Here is a 21332-nt window from a genome sequence, read left to right as displayed (position 1 = left end):
GGGCAGTGGTAGGCACGTGCATTCCCCCTGCGGATCCCGCTCCTTATCAGGCCATGGCAGTTAGCAAGGGCTCTCTGAATGCCAGTTTCTTTTTTTTTTATTTTAATTTTTATTTTTTGTGAACATACTGTACAGATGGGTTACAATTACATAAGCAAGATAATGAGTACATTTCTTACCAAGCATTGCAGCCTCCTCCTTTGTTTACCCTTCACATCCCTTCCCAGCCTCCACCCGCCCCCCCACACAACCTTCCCCCCCTCCCCCCGCACCAAAGTTGTAAAGTTCGTTTTCGACATGACAACTTCTACTTCTCAAAGTTGAAACGTTAAATGACTTGTTTTTCCCCATCTCCTCCACAAATTACAGATATCAAATATAGTGAATGCAGGGGTTATACTGTGGAGGAGGGACACACAAAGCAACAAAGAAATAATCTTATAAATGAGTTAGAAACACATGCATGAAAGCAAAAAAAACATTGAAATACATATCTAAAGGTTCATTTTCCTAACATCACATTATCTGACCTTTTCTGCTTGACTCATACATGTAGTAGATATTGCAAATAAGGGAAACCATTGGACCTATGTTTCTTTGGGCTTGGCTTACTTCACTTAATATAATTTTTTCCAAGCCTTTCCATTTCCTAACAAATGGGGAAATGTCATTCTTTTTGATGGAGACATAGAATTCCATTGTGTATATATACCACATTTTCTTGATTCATTCATCTACTGAGGGGCATCTGGGTTGGTTCCATATCTTAGTTATGGTAAATAATGCTCCAATAAACATAGTTTTGTTGGTAGCTTTAGTGTGGTCTTGTTTGTAAACATTAGGGTAAATGCCCAAAAGTGGTATTGCTGGGTCATAGGGGAGCTCTATGTGAAGTCTTTTGAGGAACCTCCATACTGTTTCCAAAGTGGTTGAACAAGTTTACACTCCCACCAACAATGAAGTAAGGTTCCCTTCTGTCCACATCACCTCCAGCATCTGTTGTTGTTAGAGTTCTTGATTATAACCATTCTAACTGGGGTGAGGTGATATCTCAATGTTGTTTTGATTTGCATTTCTTTTATGGCTAGGGTTGTTGAGCATTTCTTCATGTGTCTATTGGCCATCCTTCTTTCTTCTTCAGAGAAGTTTCTCTTTAAGTCTTTAGCACACTTATTTATTGGGCAGTTGTTTCTTTGAGGATTTGTTGTTGGAGGATTTAATTTTTTGAGTTCCAAGTATATTTTAGAAATGAGACCCTTGTCCATTGTAAGGCTATTGAAGATCTACTCCCAATCTGTGGGCTTTCTACTGATCTTGCAAGATATGTCCTTTGCCATGCAGAAGCTCTGCAACTTCATGCAATCCCATTTGTCAAACCTTTGTTTGATTTGTTGTGTTTCCGGGTCTCTATTAAGAAAATTTCTGCCTGAGCCAAGGAGACCTAGGGTTTCTCCTATTCCATCCTTTAATGTTTTCAGAGTGTCTGCTTTGACTCAGAGGTCTTTGATCCATTTGGAGTTGATTCTGGTGCAGGGTGATATATAAGGATCTAGCTTTAGTTTTCTACAAGTAGTTAACCAATTTTGCCAGCACCATTTACTGAAGAGGCTGTCTTTCTTCCATTCTATCATTTTAGCTCCCTTATCGAAGATTAGATGGCTATAGGTCTGTAGGTTCATTTCTGGGTTTTCAATTCTATTTCATTTGTCCTGAGGTCTGCTCTTATGCCAGTACCAAACTGTTTTGATTACTATGGCTTTATAATAGTTTGAAATTTGGTATTGATATTCCTCCAGCAGTGTTCTTTGCCTTGAGGAGCGTTTTAGCTATTATGGGTCTTTTATTATTCCATATGAATTTTTGGATTGCCTCTTCTATTTCCTTGAAGAATGAGGTTGGAATTTTGATAGGTATCGCATTGAATTTGTAGATAGCTTTGGGAAGTACTGCCATTTTCACGATGTTGATCTTTCCAATCCAGGAGCATGGTAGGTTTTGCCATTTTCTAAGTTCTGTTTTGAATTCCTTTTTCAAGATTGTAAAGTTTTAACCATAGAGGTCCTTCACTACTTTCGTTAAGTTAATTCCTAGGTATTTTATTTTTTGAGGGGCTATTACAAATGGAGTTACTATCCTAATTTCAGCCACACTTTTCTCATTGTTGACATACAGAAAAGCCATTGAGTTTGGGGGGTTAATTTTATACCCTGCTACGTTGCCAAAGTTTTGAATCAGCTTGAGTAATTCGGGATTGGAGTCTATGGGGTTCTTTAAATACAAGATCATATCATCTGCAAAAAAGTGAGAGTTTTTTTTCTTCTTTCCCTCTTTGGATCCCTTTTATGTTTGCATCTTTTCTTATTGCTGTAGCTAGGCATTCTAATACGAGATTGAAGAGAAGTGGAGAGAGTGGTCATCCTTATATTATTCGTGAGTTAAAAGGAAATGGCTTTATTTTTTCACCATTAAGAATAATGCTGGCTGTAGGTTTGTCATATACAGCCTTTATTGTATTGAGGAATGTTCCATAGATTACTAATTTTTCCAAAACATTCATCATAAAGGGGTATTGGATCTTGTCGAATGCATTTTCTGCATTTATTGAGATAACCATGTAGTTCTTATCCTTGCTCCTGTTGATGTGATGAATAATATTAATTGATTTGCATATATTGAACCAGCATTGCATCCCTGAAATGAATCCTGTTTGATCGTGGTGTATGATTTTTTGGATGAATTGTTGGAGTCGATTGGCCAAAATTTTGTTGAGAAGTTTTGCATCAATGTTAATCAAAGAAATGGGTCTATAGTTCTCTTTCTTTGATGAGTCCCTGCCTGGTTTTGGGATGAGGGTTATGATGGCTTCATAGAATGTGTTGGGTAGTGAACTTTCTCTTTCAATTTCATTGAAGAGTTGGAGGAGTATTGGTGTGAGCTCTGCTTTGAAGGCCTTGTAGAATTCCACTGTAAAACCATCTGGTCCTGGACTTTTCTTAGCTGGGAGGTCTCTTATTGCTGTTTCTATTTCAATGCTTGATATGGGCCTGTTAAGATGGTTTAACTCATCTTGGTTTAGTTTTGGCATGTCAATATTTGCTAGGAAAAGGTCCATTTCTGTCAAGTTCTCAAACTTATTAGCATAAAGTTTTGAGAAGTATTCCCTTAAAATGTTCTGAATCTTGGTTGTTTCCGTGGTGATGTTTCCATTCTCATCTCTGAGTTTATTTATTTGGGTGTGTTCTCTTCTTTTTCTGATAAGATTTGCTAAGGGTCTGTCAATTTTGTTAATTTTTTCGAAGAACCAACTTTGGTTTTGTTGATTCTTTCTGTAGTTTTTGTGGATTCTAATTCATTTAATTCTGATTTAATTTTGATTATTTCTTTCCATCTACTGGATTGGAGTTTATCTTGCTGCTCTTTTCCAAGGAGTATCAGATGTGTCATTAAATTGTTGGTTTCAGATCTCTCCAATATTTTGATGTAGGAGCTCAGAGCTATAAACTTGCCTCTGAGTACTTCCTTTGCTGTGTCCCAGAGGAGCTGGTAATTTGTGTGCTCATTTTTGTTGAATAGCATGAACATTTGAATTTCCTTTCTAATCTCTTCCATGACCCACTCGTGATTCAGTAGTGTGTTGTTCAGCCTCCTTGTGTTACCGGACTTTCTTTGGTGGCTTTTGGTGTTGAGTTCTAATTTTATTTCCTTGTGGTCAGAGAGAATGCAAGGTATAATTTCAATATTTCTGAATTTGGACAAGTTTGCTTTGTGGCCTAAAATGTGGTCTATTTTAGAAAATGTTTCATGTGCTGCTGAGAAAAACGTGTATTATGATATTGCTGGGTGAAATATTCGGTAGATGTCTGTTAAATCTAGTTGATTTTGCAGGTGTTTAGATCTGCGGTTTCTCTGTTGAGTTTTTGCAGAGTTGATCTATCTAGTGGGGAGAGTGGTGTGTTAAAATCCCCAATAATTAATGTCTTTGGATCTATGTGGGATTTGAGGGAAAGTAGTGTTTCTTGGATAAATTTGGGTGCTCCATTGTTTGGCGAATAGATATTTAGAATTGTAATATCCTCCTGAAGGAGGGATCCCTTAATTAGTATTTATTGACCTTCTTTACATATTCTCACGAATTTTAATTTGAAGTGTATTTTATCTGATATTAGGATTGCAGCTCCAGCTTGTTTATGGGGTCCGTTTGTTTGGTAGATTTTTCTCCAGCCTTTAACATTGAAATTGTGTTTGTTTTTATGGGCAACATGTGACTCCTGAAAGCAGCAGATAGAAGGATCTTGTTTTTAATCAAACTAGACAGTCTATGTCGCTTAATTGGAGAGTTAAGTCTGTTAATGTTAAGATATAGGACTGAGAGGTATTTGGGAGTTCTTGCCATGTTATCCACCTTCTTGGGCGTTGCAAAATCTGAGTTCTTCCTATGGTTCTTGGATTCTCAGTTTGGGTGCAGTTTCTTCTCCTTTATTGTGGTCTTGTTGATTTTCTATATGTAGGACATCTTTAAGAATCTTTTGTAGGGCTGGTTTGGTGGAGATGTATTGTTTCAATTTTTCTTTGATATGGAAGTTTTATATTTGGCCTTCAGTTATGAAGGAGAGTTTAGATGGGTACAGTATTCTTGGTTGATAGTTGTTTGTTTTTAGGGCTGGGCATACCTCATTCCAGGCTCTTCTTGCTTTGATTGTCTTTGCTGAGAAATCTGAGGTGATTCTAATTGGTTTTCCTTTATAGGTGATTAATCTTTTCTCCTTCACAGGTTTAACGATCTTTTCCTTGGTCTGAGTTGATCCTGTGGGGATTATAATGTGACGGTGGGATGGTCTATTTGGAGTTCTAAAAGCTTCTTGTATCTGAATAGGTCCATCTTTTTGCATGTTTGGGGAGGTCTCTGCTAGGATCCTGTTAAACAAATTTCCTAGACCATTAACTTCTGTTCCTACGTGCTCCTCTATACCCATTATCCTTAGATTAGGTCTTCTGATGGTGTCTTCCAAGTGTTGGATAGATCTATCATATTTCTTGGACTTGTCTTGGATGGTTGTATGTTCTTTCTCTATAATATCCAGGCTGTCTTCAATCCCTGAGATTCGGTCTTCTGCATGGTCTAACCTGCTGTCAAGACTTTCTACTTTGTTTTTTATTTCTTTTCCTTCCAATTGGTCAGCTTTGATAGTTTCAAATTCTTTGTTGAAGCTTTGTTTTAGATCTTGTATGAACTTCTTTACTTCCTTAATTTGGTGTTCAGTGTTTATTTTCAAATCACTTAGTTGATTGGTTATGGTTTCCTTGGACTCCCATTCCTTCTGCTGGGTTCCATTCAGCATTCCCTTTGTGGTCTCCCTGACTGGCTTCAACTCTTTGTTAATGGATCCCATGAATGCCTTTAGTGATCTTTTTGTATTCTCATCCTGCTCTCTCAATTCTTGTATTCCTCTTTGCTTAGCTTCCTCCTGTTCATGCCATTCCTGTAGTTCTCTTTGAGTGTTCTCAGCCTGTTCACACCATTCCTGCCTTTCTCTTTGAGTATTCGCAAGCTGCTCATGCAAATCCTGTAGCAGTTTTTGAGTAGCTTCCTCACGCTCATGATATTCCTGTATAAACCTTTGGATTGCCTCCTCTCTCTTTCTCTCACTCTCATACAGAGTCCTTTGTAGGATTCCAATCTTTTCCTGCATTGACCTATTGTTTGCCTATTCTCTCTTCCTATCATGCTCATACAGAGTCTTTTGTAGGTTTTCAATCTTTTCCTGTATTGACCTTTTGTTTGCCTCCTCTCTCTTCCTACCTTGCTCATACAGGGTTCTTTGTATGTTTTCATTTATCATGTTTGTCAGCAGTGTTTGTAGAGCTATTTGGGAACTCTCCTTTGGATTATTCATTATCTGTTCTGTCCCCTGATTATAATGCCATTTTTCTTGTGGTTTTCCAGCTTACTCTGCCCATTTGCGATAAAAAGAACACCAGTTTTGTGCTAGAACACTAACTTAAGGCATGCATCAATGAAAGTCTGAATTTGCACAGTCAATAGTCTGCAGATACAATCTAGTTCAACAGATACCTCTATTCAACATCAAACAGCTATATATTAATGGACTATGAACCTCAAAGAAGAATTTGATAAACCAGAAATTATTAGGGTTAGGGAGAGTTGTGGGTAAAATATAGGAATAGTGTGATTTGGGAAGGTACAGGGAGAGTTAACTTATCTAAGTCCTAGTCTCAAAGCAGGAAATAGGTTGGATAGGATGAAAGTAGAGAGAGAGAATTCAAGAAGAAAGAGAAAGCAATAAAAAAAGAGACCAGAAAAAATACAAAAATAAAAATTATTAATATGCAGAAACCAGAACAAACTATTCAAAGAACGTTAATGTAATGAAAGAAAGGGAGGGATATAAAGGAGATGTGAAAAATTTAAAAATAAAAATACTTAAAATATTATATAGGTATAAAGAGGTAGTACTGCTATTAAGGAATTTAAGTCTCAGAGGTTTTGAATTGAGTAATAAATTTGTGGATTAAGTGTGTACACAATATGGGATAGGGTCTAAGAGTCAACTACGGGTTTATGTGAGGATGTGCAGAACAACAATTAAGTCCCATAAAGAAGAACGAAAGAGAGAAAAAGTTGAGAAGGATAAGGAAGAAAGCAAAAAAAAAGATCAGAAGTTCAGTCAAGCTAAGCAAAAAACAAAAAGAAAAAAATATTTTTTTAAAAAAGGGAAAAAAATGAAAAACACACACACGCATGTATCACTAAAATAAAGATTATAAGGGGAAAAATGTTTCTAGAAAACAATTTTTTTCAAAAAATTTAAAAATTAAAAATTAAAATAAAGTTTTAGAAAAGAAAAAAAATTTTGTAAAAGGTATAAAAAAGAAGAAGAAGAAGAAAAAATTCTTCGATTTTTTTTGGGAGGGTTGGGAAAAATCCTGTATCTCCCTTGTGTCTGTAATCAGCCTCTGGTTGCAGTCTATGGTCTGCTTGTGGTCCTGTGGCTTTGTTGATTTCTTAAGTCAGTTTTTTTAGACAGGCAGAAAAATGCTCTGCTTTACCCAGGATTTTGCGATTCTCCTCCCAAGTTAGTTCAATGGGAGGGGGGTCTGCTTTGATTATCACAAAAGAGGGAGATGGCTTTTTCCTCAAGTTTGGAGATGCTGTGATGAGCCTAGGTTCTGGGTAGAGTTGAGGCCTTTCAGTAAACAGTAGCTTTTCCCGGGGGCTAGTTTGTGAGAAACTCACAGAGCCCAGCCTGGAGCCACTCTCAGGGTTTCTCTTTACTGATATAGAGGCTGCTAAAGGTAGGGGCAGCCTCTGGCTCTGATTACCCAGTGAAGAAAGCCACTCCTAGGGCTGGCACCCGAACTGGGTGACTTTTCACTGGGTGGAGCTGAGTCTAGCAGTTCATGCCGTTAAGTTCTTGTGACCTGATAAATGACGCCTTTTATTCCAAGGCCTGAGTTGGAGCTAGCAGCTCCACCGAGCTTTGTTGGTATCCAAGATGGAGATCTCCCGTACTGGGAGGGGAGGGGTGGCCTTCCCTCTTCTGCTCTCTACGAAGGATTGAGGATGTCAGGCTTCTACTCACGCCAAGTCTTGGTTCCTGGGTCGTCTCTGGTCTGCAAACTGCAGGATGAAGATGGCTGCTCCTTGTCGGTTCTTGGTGTTGTTGAGTGGAATCCGCTTGCCTGCCGCATCTGGCTCTTTCGTCCCAGACTCTCTCTCTTTCAGGTATGGCGGTACGGCCACCGCCGCAGCTGAAGCGGCGGCCGCTGCTGGCCATAGCTCAGATCTGTCTCCTTGCCTGGATTTTCCCTCTCTGGCCTAACTCTCTGTCCTGTGCTGGGACACTTGGTGTGATTCTCTGGCTTAGGACTGTTCACTGGAACTCTAAAACTGCTTTCTTTGCGAGAGCTTGCTGAGCCTCGAGCTTCTCCTCTGCCATCTTCCAGGAACTCCTCTGAATGCCAGTTTCTGTAACCTGTGTAGTCTGTCTAGAAGGAAAAGGGGACAGCTGACTTTGGAACCTTTTGATTGGGACAAATTAAATACCATGTTTTCCAGGGTTTTATCATGAAGCTGGCAATTTCTACTAACACCTGGGATTATGGGTCAAATTTGACAGACCATTTCAGCCACCAAACAATGACGTTCAAAGCACCACAGGCAGAGTTCCCTAGCCAGATGGTCTCCTGCTATGAACATCATGCCTTGACTGCCTTTCTCTGACAGCTGTTGATTCTATTCCTGCTCTCTCTAGGGTGACCACAACAGTCAAGGACATGGGGGGGGGCAGAGATTGTGACCTCACCATCTCCAGCTTGCCTGCTGTGAGCAGAGATTATTCCCAGCATCTGCACTGGACTCTTGGAGATTCAGAAACCCTGGATCCTTCAAGGATCCTTTCTCTGCAACATGAATCTTGGGGGCCGGATATGGTAGACCATCCTGGCTAGCCCTAGGGGGAGAAGAGGAGGCCCCTTCAGCCAGGCCTTCAGCTCCAGGCAACCTCGTTCACACCTGTGTGGGGAATTGAGTGCCACAGAGATGGTCAGCCACTGGACAGAGATCTTTGAGAAGATAGGCATCCCAGAGGCCCCGGAATCCAGCAAGTACATCGTGGCTCACTTCCTCGGAGCCAAAACAGTTAAGTGCAGTGGCACCAGGAGGGCAGGAAGAGGGAAGACAGAGAACTGTGGGAGAGCTACATCAGGCTTCCCCCCCCCACCTGGATGCTTAGCTGTATCAGATGGGATTTTTCTGTAGTATTGTCGTAGGAAGATGCTCATTTATTTATCCAAAAAACAGTTACAGTGTGAGTCAGGCTCCGGGGGGTCGATAGACAATGAAAGGTTCCAGTGCTGATTCCACAGTACATGAAGAAACCTTGGTTTGAGCTGGATGCCGATGCTTCACACCTGTCATCCTAGCTACTAAGAGGCTGAGATGGGAGGATAGAGGCTTAAGGCCGGGGCAGGAAAGCCTGTAAGACTGTTATGTCCAACTAACTAACAAAAAGAAAACAGCAGAAGTGTTTGTGTGGCTGAAGCTGTAGTCTGTTGGCCTTGAGTAAATAGGCTCAGTCACATAACCCAGGTTCTGAGTTCAAGGCCCAGGAGTGAGAGAAAGAAAGGAAAGAGAAAGAGGAGGGAATTACAGAGAGAGAAAAGGAAGAAAGGAAGGAAGAAGGAAGAACATGCAAACCTTGGTTTGGAGTCCCTGGATCAAGGAGCCAACCATTCACATCTCTGTGGGGACAGTTTCAGAGCATAAAGGCAGTATGTAGGACCAAGCCACAGACCCCTCAGCAACTTCATGACATCCAGAAGCCTGATGGTCACCGACTGAAGCGGGAAGCAGCCTCGAGTAGACCCTTGGTCTCAGGGTGGGTCACCAGGTTTCAATCATCTCCGGCCCCAAGGAGTTTATTTTCTGGTCAGATAAGAAGGAAATGTGTAAGGGCTAGGGAGGTGTTGGGGTGATGGAGTGTCAAGAGGGGGGAGCAAGGGATAAAAAGGAAGATGAAGAGGGAGGATGATCCCAGTTCAGGTGTGTCAGGAACTTGCCTGTCAACCTAGACCATCACTGATAGAGCTTTTGACCCAGCCACGTTGCAATTAAATGTCCTGGTGCCCGTTGACCACCTGGCTATAATCCACTGCAGGAGCCTGTGCAGTACGACTTTGGGGACTGGGATTTCCAGGCTCAATCTGAAGGTCACATGCCCGGTGTTCATTTCTCGACCAGAGAAAGAGGTAAGCATGCCACTGGCACAGGATAGACAGGGAATGAGGGCGGGAGTCGGGTTCAGTGGTGCCAGTCTTCCTCGAGTGGGCGTTAGGACCCTGTGATTGCCATTCTCAGAGGCAGAGGTGGGTCTCTTTGCTGGCTCAGCCTTTAGTCTAGATGGCAGATCTGGGACTCAGAGAGGGCCAACTGAAGGTGGGGAAACGTTGGGTAGAGGCTGGTGGGAAAACTAGAGGCACTAGGCTCTGAGCATTGTTGTTTCTTTGAGGATACTCACCACCTAGGAACATTCCTGGGATGGATGAGCCCTTTTCTCCTTTCGAAGAGAGAGGGACCCTTGGCCCAGAAATCCTTTCGTTCCCACATCTTGTGGTTAGATAACTAGAACTCACCTCACTGCTCAGTAATGAGGCAGTACAGTGAGAGATCCTGAGTCTTTGATAAGGTCAGGGGATCCTCAGTATGAGATTGTACTTGAATGTCCTAACTAGGTGCATGGTCAGTCCCATCTAAGACTGTCATGATGTAGGACATAGAATCTAAAGAATCAGAGCATGATGGGGCCTGTTCTGGGGGTCTTGAGTATTATGTGTTAACGTCGAGCTCCCATGTGCCCAACTGCTTCTCTTTCTTGGGTGGGTCTTGGCTAGAAAAAGCATGAAACTAGGAACTGGGTCCTATCCCTTGGCATTGATGCTGAAAGCTAGCACACTACCACTTCTGGTTTTCTGTCAGTTCCTTGATGACAAGAGTCTCAGGGTCTATCCAGACCAGGCTGGCTTTGACATATGGTCCTCAGATCTCAGCTCCTGAGTACCTAGGATGACAAACATGAGCTACTGGCATCCAGTGAAAGATATTTTCCATGCTTGTCATCCTATCCCCTCAGGAGACTGAGATCTGAGGACTGTAGTTGCATGCCACCCTTGGCATCAAAGTCAATGAGAACTCATTATCTTCAATTAAACACCCCAAAAAAGTTGGAAGTGAAGCTGTGGCTCTAGTTGTTGAGTGCTTGCTTTGAGCTGAAGAGACCAGGGACAGCACCCAGACCCAGAGTTCAAGCCCCACAACAGAAAAAAAGGAAGAAAGTCAGACATCTTTGCCTGCAAAGGGTGGGGGAGGTGGGGGGGGCAGGCAGGCGGTTGCTGTGGTTGGAAGACTAGGTGATGGCATCACTGTACAGACATTTCTATGAACTCCCCAATTTTGCCCCAGTTTGAAGCCACAGCTTCAGTAGGACGTGGCCTGTAGCAGGCAGGGATTGGGTGAATGGGTGCAGGGGTGGGATTGTTGTGTCTGTATTCTCTCCATTGAAGGATGGATTTGGATGCTGGGTGTCAGAGTCTGAAGTGAAGGTTTGCAAGAAGTTTGTGGCTTGACAAATTGGGTTTCCTCTGGGTATATAAAGGTGGCTGAAGCCGGGCGCCGCAGGTGCTCACAACTGTCATCCTAGCTACTCATAAAGCTGTAAAGATCATGGTTCAAAGCCAGCTTGGGCAGGAAAGTCTGTGAGATTCGATGGCCAATGGACCACCAGAGAACAGGAAGTAGTGCTGTGGCTCAATTGGAGAGTGCTCATCTTCAGCTGAAGAGCTGAGGGACAGTACCCTGGCCTAGTGTTCAAACCCCATGACCAACAAGAAAATAAGATGTGACTCAGTTTTCTGTATACCATTGTGTATGGTAGGAAATTCTATGCTGGGTTGTGAGACATTTCAGATATGTGAGAGGCTCATTGTTTTGTCTACAGTGGGTCTGAAGTCGGGAGTGCCAGCTTCTTGGGGATGGGATATGACCCTAATGGAGGGAGTTCATGGTTCCGTTCTCAGGGACTGCTGAAGCCTTGGGCTATACATGTCTGTGTGTGTGTGTGTGTGTGTGTGTGTGTGTGTGTGTGTGAGTTTGTGTCTGTGTCTGTGTGTCTGTGTCTGTGTGTGTGTGTCTGTGTCTGTGTGTTTTTGGAGGTAGAAAAAGTGGCCTTGAACTCAGGGCTTAGGTGCTGTGCCTGAGTTTTGTGCTCAAAGCTATTGCTCTGACTCTTGAGCCACAGCTCCACCTCTGGCTATTTGGTGGTTCACTGTAGATAAGGACCTCACAGACTTTCCTGCATGAGCTGGCTTTGAATAGTGATCCTCAGATGTCAGCCTCCTAAATAACTAGGATGACAGACAGGAGCCACTTGAGCTGGCTTTGTGTGTGTGTGTGTGTGTGTGTGTGTGTGTGTGTGTGTGTGTGTGTGTGTGTGTGTGTGTGTGTATAGAAGTGGGTTGTAACAAGGAGCACCTGAATCTTTGATAACTTCTAACCGCTGTCTTTGGGGGGTGAATGGGCTTTATGGCTGAGGTCTGGGGGCCTGGAAGGGTGAGACTTGAAGGGGACTCAGGGCTGCTAAATTATAAGATGAAGGGATTTGTGTGCCCTGGAACTGTTCACTCCCTTGGGCCTGGTTGGTGACAGAGGGAGATTGGGAGGACCTGGGGGTGGGGCCCACAGGGTGTGGCTCCCCAGGGCAACAGGGAACGTGGCCAGCACTTAGTATGGATGTGAGCCCCGTTAGTATGGAGCATATTTGCATGGGTCAGACTGGGTCTTCTCATCATGATGTCTGATGGAAGAGGCCAACCCTATTTTAAATATTGACCTGTGATCTTCAGATCTCAGCCTCCAAAGTATCTAGGATTATAGGCACGAGCCTCTGGCAGTGGGCCTCTGATTATTTTCGGTATATTAGGGTATAAACTCAAGGCCTTAGGCTTTCCAGTCAGGTCTTCTACCACAGGAGCCAAGCCTTTCTGTCTTGGTCATTTCTGAGATAGAGACTCAATATATGCTCAGGCTGGGCTGGATTGCGATCCTCCTGTGACAGGAATTGGTCACCATGCCTGGTCCTTCTCTAGTTGGGATGCTAGACATATAACGCCATGCTCAGTCATTGGTTAGATGGATTGTCCCAAACTCTTAATCCATGGCAGCTGATTCTTGACCACAGTTGAAGCTCTGCATTGGGCCTCAACACTCTGACCTCAGTCTCTTCACAGGACAGTTGTGAGGAAAGAAGGGATCAATACAGGGGGATCTGTGGGGTAGAACCAGGCATTGAGGGAGTGGTCATCAGATATGGTTCTTGGCAATTATGTGAGCATATGACAGGAAGATACCTGGAAAGAGCTCAGATGGGGCCTATTATTTATCGTGATGCAGGTATGGGATTATGAAACAAAACATGGCTCCCTTTCATCCTTACACTATCCAATGAGGAAGGGGATCCTTCACTGTTGAGTTTTGTAGCTGGAGAAAATGAGGCACAGAGAAACTGGGTGACCTACTCATGACCCCCAACTGACAGGAAGCTCAGCCTGACTTCTCTGCCATGCTCCCTAGGACAATGAGTGCTATTCAGTCCACTTCTTGTGGAAAGTCCACTTATTGTCAGTTGTTGGGCTTGAACTCTGGGCCTGGGCGTTGTCTCCAAGCTCCTCAGATAAAGGCTACCACTCTACCACTTGAGCCACAGCACCACTTCCGGTTTTCTGGTGGTTCTTTGGAGATAAGAGTCTCACAGACATTCCTGCCTGGGCTGCTATGAACCATGATCCTCATATCTCAGCCTCCTGTGTAGTTACCATTATAGGCCTCTGCTACTGGCACCCGGCTTAAGTGTATTTCTGACTCTCTCTCTCTCTCTCACTCTCTCACAGGAACTGGTTAAATGGGTGTTGGAGGAGGTGGCCCAGGGTCCCCATGTGGCTGTGAGTCACGGTGTCCCTCTCATTCTGGAGGTGGGCTGTGGTTTAGGAGCTGTCTCGCTCAGCCTGTTGAACTAGCTCCTTGAGGTAAGCCTCTCTGTGCCTGGGATAGACTGTGATGGTTATTCCTTGTCAGTCCGTCTGGTGAGACCTTCCCCACTACCCTCTGCTAAGACATTTAAAGGAAAGTGGATGAGGAAGTGTTCCGTTGTCCAACTGCACAGCACGATCCCGGGCCTCTGATCTTCACGCCACCTATCTGGCCAGACTCTGACTATAAGAAAATGAATTCACTCTATGTCTACTTCGCTTTGCTGTGGTGTGTTGTTTCGGAGAGGTGGGGGGGGCGGTGTGCAGCAGAAAGACCTGAGAACTAACATCTCCTGGGGAACATGTGTTCTTGTGACAGAGCCAAGTCATTGCTGTGGATAAGGAAGAAGCAGCCATCAGACTGACCCAGAACAATGCTCAAAGGTAGGTAGGCTGTTGAAGTATCAAACCCACCCATGTCTGCTTCCCACTCACAACAAGGAGGGTGCACTGAGGGTGGCCCGGCACTGGCCCTAGGGGATTATACATGGATGGTGGCGGTCAGGTGCCAGTGGCTCTCACCCGTCATCCTGGCTATTCAGAAGGCTGAGGACTGATGGTTATGACTAAGAGCCAGCCCAGGCAGGAGAGTCTGAGGGATTCTAATCTCCATAAACCACCTCTTCCCCCACAAAAAGGCAGATGTGGTGCTGTCGCTCAAGGGTTAGAGCCTCAGCCTTGAGTTAAAGAAGCTCAGGGAATGAATCCAAGACCTAGGACTCACAAAAAAAAAATAAATGAATAGTGGGCACCTGTTATCTTACAACCAAAAAGGATGGATTCAGTCTTCTCTCTGGTACTTGTAGCCAAAGGTAAGGGGCTTCCTTTGATGTTCCACTAAACCTCTCCTTCTCTCTATTAACTCTCCCGGCTTCAGTTGTGGGATAGAATTCAGATCATCATACTTGGTGTGACCTTATGTACCCTATTCTACCCACCTTCCTTGGGGTGGAGATCCTGGATGTACTCACCGCTGGGAGAATGAAGCACCAGAGTGATGTGGGTAGGTATCCCAGAAACTCATACTCAAACACATACACACACTCACCTAGCCAACTCAGACTAACCTTTTCCAAAGGCACTTTATCTCCTTGGATTAACTGACCTAGGAGAGGAACTTGATCCCCTGTAAATGATTATTTTAACTAGGGCTTGCTAGTTGACATGAGATAAACAAAATCTCAAAAGAAAGGCCCTGGTGCCTGTCACCTCTGGCTCAGGATCACACCTGACAACCTGGCTACTCGAGAGGCAGAGATCTGAGGATCAAAAATTGTAGCCAACCATAAGCTGCAAAGTCAGTGAGACTCTACTCTCCATGGAACCACCAAAAAGCCAGAAGTGGAGCTGTGGCTCAAGTGATAGAGTAGCAGCCTTGAGCACAAAATCTCAGAGAGACAGCTCCCAGACCCTCAGTTCAAGCCCACACAAAGAAATGGCCCCATTTGTTGCCCCAGATTGCCTGGGCCTCGAGTGCCTTGTCATGGAGTTAAATACAGCACTGGTCCTTGGGTAGTATGGGCCTTCAGAAAGAAATTGGATGGTGGAAGCCAGGCCTTCCCCTTTGTGTGCTCTCAACCCACATCAACTGGAAGGCAGAGCATGACAATACTGGCAGCTTGAAGAGTGGAAAAGATCCTCCTCTGCCAGGGTTTTTGGAGTGGGCTTCTTAGAGACAGCACTTGAAATGGGGCATTGCTTAACAAGGAGGATCTGACAAGAAGCACAGAGAGCAACGATGCTGTAAATCAAGGACAACATAGCAGAGTGTGTTCATTTCCAGCCAGGGCTGCTGTTGAGAAACTCGGTAAATTTGTGCAAGACTGTGCTGAGACAGGTCCAAGGGGTCACAGAAGAACAGCTTTCCAAGGTTGGGATTGTGTCTTAGCAGTAGTGGGCTTGCGTGGCACTCAGGAAACCCTAGTTTTGATTACTAGGTTCCACATACACAGAAAAAGCCAGAAGTCACACCTTGGCTCAGGTGGACGAGTGCTGGCCTCGAGCAAAACTAACTCGGGGACAGCGCCTGGGCCACGAGGTCAAGCCGCAGGACTGACAATATAAAACAGCATTCCACGGGACCTGGGTGACAGGTGGATGGCTATGCCTTGTAGCTCCTAGTAGATCAATCCATGCATTGTGTCTCCTTCTTTGACAGCGGGGATCTGGACACTCCTTCTGTCCTGAGCACTGCTAGACCCACTTATCAGCAACCCTCCCAACATTTTCCACCGGGACATGGAGCAGCTGGCCCCAGAAATTCTCAGGTACTGGTTGGGTTCGGCGGGGGAATACAGGGCAGGCTGCTGAACACCTAGTGGTCTCATCTGCCCTGGAAGACCAGGCCATCCAGAGGAGGCAGATGAGATCTTAGAGAGAGGTAGTGATGTGAAGGGGGCCCTTTAATACCCATGGCCCTACCCCAATTCTGAGCCTCCATTTGCCATGCCTGAGGGAGGTAGAGGAGTGTCTAGGTGGTAGTGTTTAGAGGAGAATGAGTTGGAAATTCTAAGGAATGAGAAACCGTAAGTCCCACTCTGGTGGCTCACACCTGTCATCCTGGCTACTTGGGAGGGTGAGATCCAGAGGAACTTGCTTCCCAGCCCAGGCAGGAAAGTCCCATGAGAGTCTCATCTCCAATCTCCAACCAAAAGTGGTGCCATGGCTCAAGTGGTAGAGCACTGTCCTTGAGCAAAAATCATCATCGGGGACAGTACCCAAGCCATGATTTCAAGCCCCTCAACCAAAAATAAAAACAAAAAACAAAAAAACAAAAAAGAATGCACCCCTTGCTTACAAGAGATGGTGAAGGAGTGCGGTTGCTATGGTTGGAAGAACAGATGCTGGCCTCACTGTACAGACATTTCTAAGAACTCCCCAGGTTTGCCCCAGTGTGAAGTCACACCAGGGTGTGCATTGGCTTACCAAGAACTCCAGAGGTTGTGTCCTACCTTACCTAAGGAGTGGACCAATGAGAGCAAGGGTGGGAGGGTAGTGTCAATTTTATTCTCTCCATCCAAGGAAGAATGGTTTTGGATGCTGGCGCCAAAGTCTGAAGTGAAGGGTTGAATGTGCTTTGTGGCCTGACAAGTTGGGTTTCCACTGGGTCTAAGAAGGTGGCTGAAGCCAGGAGCTGCCCATAGCTCACAAATAACATCCTAGCTACTCAGGAGGCTGAGATCTGAGGATGACAGTTCAAAGCCAGCTTGGGCAGGAAAGTCTGAGAGACTTTATCTCCAGTGAACCACCAGAAAACCGGAAGTGATGCTATGGCTCCAGTGGTAGAGCGCACACCTTCAGCTGAAGAGCTGGGGGACTACACACAGGCCCAAAGTTCAAACAACATGACCGACAACCAAAAATAAGGTAGCTGGCTTTTCTTCATAGCAGTGAGTACAGTAGGAAGTGCCATGCTGAATTATGAGCCATTCCAGATGTGTGAGAGGCTCTGAGTTTTGTCTACATTTGATATGAGGACTGTAGAGCCATCTTTCTGGGGGTTAGGATGTTCAGGTGATCAGGGACTGCTGAGGCCTTGCCTTACCCGTGTGTGTGTGTGTGTGTGTGTGTGTGTGTGTGTGTGTGTGTGTGTGTGTGTGTGTGTGTGTATTTCCCTCATCTCTGTCCACTTCCAGGGTGCCTGTCTGCCTCTTCCTGAACTTGGATGATGCCCCTCCTCCCTGGCAACCTTGCATTTAGCCCCCTATAAGCGTCTACAATGAGTCCTAAATTGCCAGAGACCTGCATATACCAGCTTTTCTTTGGGGCCCAAGTCCGGCTGTCCATATCTTTGGCCGCCTCCAGGGGATTCTGAATCAGCAGGGTCAGCTGGCATGTGTTCTCCCCTGCCTCTGGGCTGGGCTGGCAGGGTCAGTCATGCGTTGTTCTGTCATTTTCCTCTGGCTGCATATCCCACTCCCAGCAGGCTGGCAGTGGAGTGGGGGAAGGGTGGTTTCCAGTGGCTCTGGCCAGATCGAGCTTGATAGCTTACTGAAGGCTGTCCAAGCAATGATGATCTGGGGCTACATGGGAGGGGAAGCCAAGGTGGCTGGGAAGTGTTAGACAGTATCAAGGAAAAGTCAAGGTACCTTATCACAGGCAAGTCTATCTTCTGGGCCCAGCTGGGCCTCTCAGGTGCTTCTAAACAATTCCGGAAGCCCAGAATACAGAGGCACAGACTTTAGATTCCAGGACCAGGTAACTGGGATAAGGGATTGGTATGTACCAGTCCCTCAATGTACTGGGGCATTAGCCTTGACATGGCTATCACCCACTTGTGTAAGTTCACTTCTTAGTCCATGGCCACACACGAGCTACTACTGCTGTGGAAGTGGCAGGATCAGAAATGAGATCTAGGATGACCAAAATCTTGATTTATGGCCGGAGTGGGGTGGGGGATGTCTTTAAAAAATCTTAGAGCTGGAACTCAGAGCTTGGCACTGTCCCTGAGCTTCCTTTGCTCAAAGCTAACACTCTAACACTTGAACCACAACTCACCTTTCATCTTTTTTTAGTAGTTTAGTAGACAGAAGTTTCTCACATATTTTCCTGCCTGGGATGGCTTTAAGTTGCCACCCTAAGAGCTCAGCCCCTTGAGTAGCTAGGATTGCTGGTATGAGCCACGGGCAACTGCTAAGGTTGGGTGTGTGTGTGTGTGTGTGTGTGTGTGTGTGTGTGTGTGTGTGTGTGTGTGTGTGTGTGTGTGTGTGTGTTTCCCAGGGCTTAAACTCAGAGCCTAGGTGTTATCCTTTAGCTTGTTTGCACAAGGTTGGTGCTGTGCCACTTGAACTACAGTAGCTCTCTTCCCATCTTTTTGGTGATTTATTGGCGATAAGAGTCTGCCCAGGCTAGCTTTTAATCTTGATTGATCCTCCGATTTCAGCCTTGAGTAGCCAGGATTATAGCCACTGGCATCCAGCTGTAAGGATATCTTTTCATACTCTCTTCTATTGTAACAGATGTCTACTTGCCCTGGCCAAGATCTTTGACCTCCATAACAGCTCCCACCAGCCCCTGATTGTGAAGAGACCACAAAGGTCAAACTGATCCCATTTCTTTGTCCTCAGGGGAGGAGGTTATGTTTCGTCTGAAGCCTGGGATAGGAGTGGTGGCTGTAGATAGGTGCTTAGCTGGGAGAGAGGTAGTCTGTTTTAGCCAAGAAGGTAAGTGTGGCCAAATGCTAATAGCTCATGTCTCATATTCCTAACTCCTCAGGAGTCTGAAATCTGAGGATTGCCATTCAGAGGAAGTGCAGCAAGAAATGTCTGTGAGACTCTCCTCTCCCCAGAACCACCTGAAAGCTGGAAGAAAAGATGTGGCTCAAGTGGTAGAGAGCTAGCCCTGAATGAAAAAAGTGAGGGACAGAGCCTGGGCCCTGAGTTCAAGCCTTAGTACCAAGATCATACTTGCTCATCTACACACAAACACACACCACACACACACAAACACACACACACACATACACAAACACACACATACATACACATACAGAGGAAGGTAGTAATGATGAGCTGAGCTAGAACTGGGGCCAGTCGTGAGGCATAGTCAAAGTAAACTCTCAAGCCAAATCAAGTGGTTTCTCCCTAAGTCTTCCTTGGGCTGAGGGGTCTCGGCCATGGCAGTAAGTTCCATAGAACCTACCCCTCCATCTGTGCATGGGCCATAGGACCAAGGGAAGGACACTAGGGATGCTCGTTTGTAGTTGGCCCACGATTGCAGATCTTAATCTGCACACAAGCACTGGTGAGGAAAGCAGGACTCCGAGCCCTGGGATTCCTGGGATAGCGACTGTTACAAGCAGCAGCCAGTTGGCTGTGGATTCCTGAGCCTAAAAGGCTTTCATGAGCCCAACTCAACACCTGCCCAAGGTGTGCCAGACAAATTCACACACTTGTGATACCCGGATGAGTGGACGTTACTTGGTGTGACATCTTGCACCTGCCCCTCCTGGCCCAGAATCCTGGTCTGAGATGGCGATTTACTGCTCAGATCCACATTACACCCATGACAGATGCAATTCTGATGATCTCCATGCCCCAAGGCTCGATCTTTCTCTGGTACTGTGGCCCGTTCTGTAGGCAATGGCCTCCAAACAGGCTCCACTCAAGACTTGTAGAACACCTACACATTGGGAGAACCTCAGGGGGCCCACTGGAAACTACTTTGCCTAGAGCCACACAGTGAGGTCCAAGCAGACCAGGTGTTGGTCACGGGGCTTGAACTCTGGACCTGGGCTCTGTCCTAGCTCTTAAGCTTACCACTTGAGCTACAGAACTACATTCAGTCCTCTGGAGGTTCCTTGGAGATCAGAGTCTCCCGGACTTTCCTTCCTGGGCTGGAATTGAACTGCGATCCTCACATCTCAGCCTCCTGAGGAGGTAGGAGGACAGGTATGAGCCACCGGCGCCCAGCTGATCTGACCTTTCACCAGAGTGGACTAGGAGCTCCTGAAAGCTATTCTTTATTTTTCTGTGCCAGCACTGGGTTTGAACTCAGGGTCTGGTCTCTGGTCTCTTAACTTTTTCCCTCAAGGTTAGCACTCTACCACTTGAGCCCCAGCTCCATTTCTGGTTTTTGGTAGTTCATTTGCAAGAAGAGTCTCACTAACTTTCCTCTCCTGATCTGGCTTGACCCTCGATCTCTATCTCAGTCTCCTGAGTAACTAGAATTTACAGGGTTTGAGCCACTGGTGGCATTGGGCTAGAAGCTTTTCTTAAGCAAGAGTTCTTCCCTGTGTTTGCCCTGACTCCTCCATGCAATGGATGCCTGAGGGTTAAGAGCTGTGAAAAATAGGCTTCCAGCCACAGGAAATGGCTGGGGTCCTTGGTGTAAAGCCAAGCTAATCTTCCCCCTGGGGCCCATTCTAGGACCCCACCCTCTGCCCTGTGACTCAAGTACAAACCTTGACCCAGCCTTGAATGTTCTACCAGACTTTTCTGAAGCCACAGAGCCTTCATCACCTGCTCTACAGCACACCTTAGGACCTTTGTCCATGCTGTACCTACTGCCTGAGGCTCTCTTCCTGTATCCACATCTTAGAACTCCTGTAGAATTTTGGCACTGGATATATCACCTCCTGGAACAAGTCTTTGCTTCCCTTCTACCTCTTTTGTTATATTGAGTTGGTAGAGATGGAATTTTTGCAGGCTGACTGGCAAATGCTCTATCTTGGTGTGTGTGTGTGTGTGTGTGTGTGTGTGTGTGTGTGTGTGTGTGTGTGTGTGTGTTTGTGTGGTGTGGTGTGTGTGTGTGTGTGTGTGTGTGTGTGTGTGTGCCTCTCCTGGGTTTGAATTAATGGCCTGGATGCTATCCTATCCCTAAGCTTTTGTGCTCAAGGCTAGCACTTTACTACTTGAACCACAGTTCTATTTCTGGCTTTGGGGGTGTTTAATTGGAAAAGAGGTTCTCATATAGACTTTCTTGCCTGCAATTGGGATCCTTAGATCTCAGCCTCCTGAGTAACTTCCAAGGGTGAGCCACCAGCACCTGCCTTCTACCCTACTTCTTACATATAACCTTGGCCTTCCTCTGAGTCCCAGAAAAAATATGTCTCACCAGGTTCACATCTTTTTGTGCCAGTCTTGTAGCTTGAAATCAGGGTCTGGGCAAGTTCCTGAGCTTCTTTTGCTCAAGGGTATCACTTAAGCAAAAATGCGACTTTTGGCTTTTGCTGTTTCTGTGGTACTGAGGAATCGAACCGAGGATTTAGTGCATGCTAGGCAAGCACTCTACAA

This window comes from Dipodomys spectabilis, unplaced genomic scaffold (assembly GCF_019054845.1).
Source record: "Dipodomys spectabilis isolate Male_0828 unplaced genomic scaffold, ASM1905484v1 ptg000267l, whole genome shotgun sequence".
NCBI lineage: Eukaryota > Metazoa > Chordata > Mammalia > Rodentia > Heteromyidae > Dipodomys > Dipodomys spectabilis.
Note: the sequence above shows the minus strand (reverse complement) of the source record.